General features: G+C 38.4%; 1 pseudogene; it reads right to left on the bottom strand.

Annotated features, from left to right (window-relative positions):
- Positions 1 to 376: 376 nt before the first annotated feature.
- The window catches only part of LOC101585295, a 142,437-nt pseudogene continuing 140,658 nt past the window's right edge, over positions 377 to 2,155 (bottom strand).

Genomic DNA, 2,155 nt, shown 5'->3' with positions numbered 1-2,155 from the left:
CTCCTGTTCTGGAGATAAGTCTTGTGACGTACAACGTCACTTCGTCCAACTCCAATCATCTGTTCTTCCCAAGATTTTACTTCATTATAATAATGAATTCTATCATCGTGGGCAAGTTGTTCATAAACTTGCTTCTGAAGACTAGACGTACGTTTCTAGTTTTCAGACCTAAACTTCCACTTATCCTGTATCGTAGCACCTTCAGAGGACTGAATATATTCAGATAGAAAAATATAGAAAAATCTTATAAGCTCTGTGAGCTTTTTTTAGTTTTCAAAGCATTGATAACTCTTTCTTTCTTATTATTTCTTTCCTTTTTAAAAGTTTCTGTGTTTTATTTTATGCCAAAGATGCTTCCTGAGCTGGAGTTAGTGCTTCATGAATCCTCTTCATCTCTTCTTGGGATGCCTTCAACTCTCCCTGTAAGCATCTTCATATGCTTTTTCTCTGTATCAGGAAGTTCCTTCCATTCCTCTGCAATTCTTTTCATTACTTCTGTAACTTTTATATCTGGGTTCTGAGCTTTAATTATGTTCATTTTTTCTTTAGCAAATCGAATGTATGAATTCAAAGGTTTCTCTGGATGTCCCTTCAAGGTGGATGAAAACCATTTCAGAACATACATAAAGCTGAAGGGTGAGCGCAGTCTACTCCACAGCCAGTGCACAGCTCTGCCCTGGGCCTCTCCAGGGTGCTTGGTATGCCTGCTCACCCTGAGAAGTGCCATCGTCTGTAGGGCAATGCTTAGCAGAGGCAAGGACCACCCAAGCTGGTGAGCTTGCCTTCTGGACCTGTTATCATTTAATCTTCAATCTGTTTCTCATCAGTATAGGTAAACTGAGGCTCTAAGAAATGATTTGTTCAAGATCACATAACTAGGAGATGTAAGAACTGGGATAAGACTAAACTATATCTAAACCCTGAGGTAGCAATTGCATTATCCCTGACTCCAAGATACTCCAGCCAACTTGGGCAGAAGACATCAAATATTCAGGGAAAATACTAACCAGAAAATGAGGTAATGAAGTAGAGAACTGATTCTAAGAAAGAGAATATGGCATTTATGGCATTTGGTGACATTTATTGAAATACTGTATACTTGACTGCATTTCAACAGATATTTGAAGTACATTTTTGCCCTTTACAATTTAGTATGCTTTTGAGGACTGTTCAGCCACTTTATTATTTTCCTATTTCTGGGACAAAATTCCTGACACTTGCAGTTTGAAGGAGGGGAGGTTTATTTTGATTTATGATTTTAGCAGGTTCAGTCTGTGGTTGGCTGGTTCCAGGGCAGAATGACATGGTGGGAGAAGGTGGCTCAACCCAAGGTGGCCAAGAAGCAGAGAGAGAAGGGAGGAGTTGGGGGTCCATGCCTGTGTCCTCCAGGGCACGTCCCCAGTGGCCTGCTTCTTCCTTCTAAGTCCTGCCTCTTCACAGCACACTCAGCTAGGCACTCATCAAAGGGGTAACCCACTTGTGAGCATAGACCCCTGGTGACCCAGTCCCCTGCTGAGAGGCTCACCTCAGAACAGATGAGACTGTGGGAGGACATTTTATTTTATTTTATTTATTTATTTTTTTCACTTAACAATGTAATATGAATTTCACAGTGTTTGTTGTAATATATAGTATTGTCTTCCAACCAGTTATTAATATTATTAGATATATGCACATAAAAGTGGAAGAAGAAAGAAAAAAAGAAGTGTATAAGAAATTAAAAAGAGATTAAGTACAAACAATTGAAAAAAGAGACAAAACAAATTAAGTATTATCTGCTTCTTTTCATAGTCAGCAGAAATGCACGATGCAGATGTCCAAACGTCTTGCTTACATACATAGATATATCTTTCCCCCACTCCCTCTCCTGTCTTTCTCTTTAACTCAGTAACTCTTTCCAAATTTTGAACTTTTGTCATTATTAAAATATAAATTATATTTAAAAAAACAATAAATTCTCGTTCGTTGGTTCATACCAGGTTTGAATTCAGGACCTTGTGCTTGGCAGGTAGGTGCTTATGCTGCTGCGCTATCTCCTGGGGCCCCCCAAACAGTACAATTTTTGAACTTTTGTCATTATTAAAATATAAATTATATTTAAAAAAACAATAAATTCTCGTTCGTTGGTTCATACCAGGTTTGAATTCAGGACCTT

The sequence above is a fragment of the Octodon degus genome, unplaced genomic scaffold, assembly GCF_000260255.1.
Source record: "Octodon degus isolate 3935 unplaced genomic scaffold, OctDeg1.0 scaffold00200, whole genome shotgun sequence".
Lineage (NCBI taxonomy): Eukaryota > Metazoa > Chordata > Mammalia > Rodentia > Octodontidae > Octodon > Octodon degus.
This window is presented reverse-complemented; position numbering and strand designations above follow the sequence as displayed.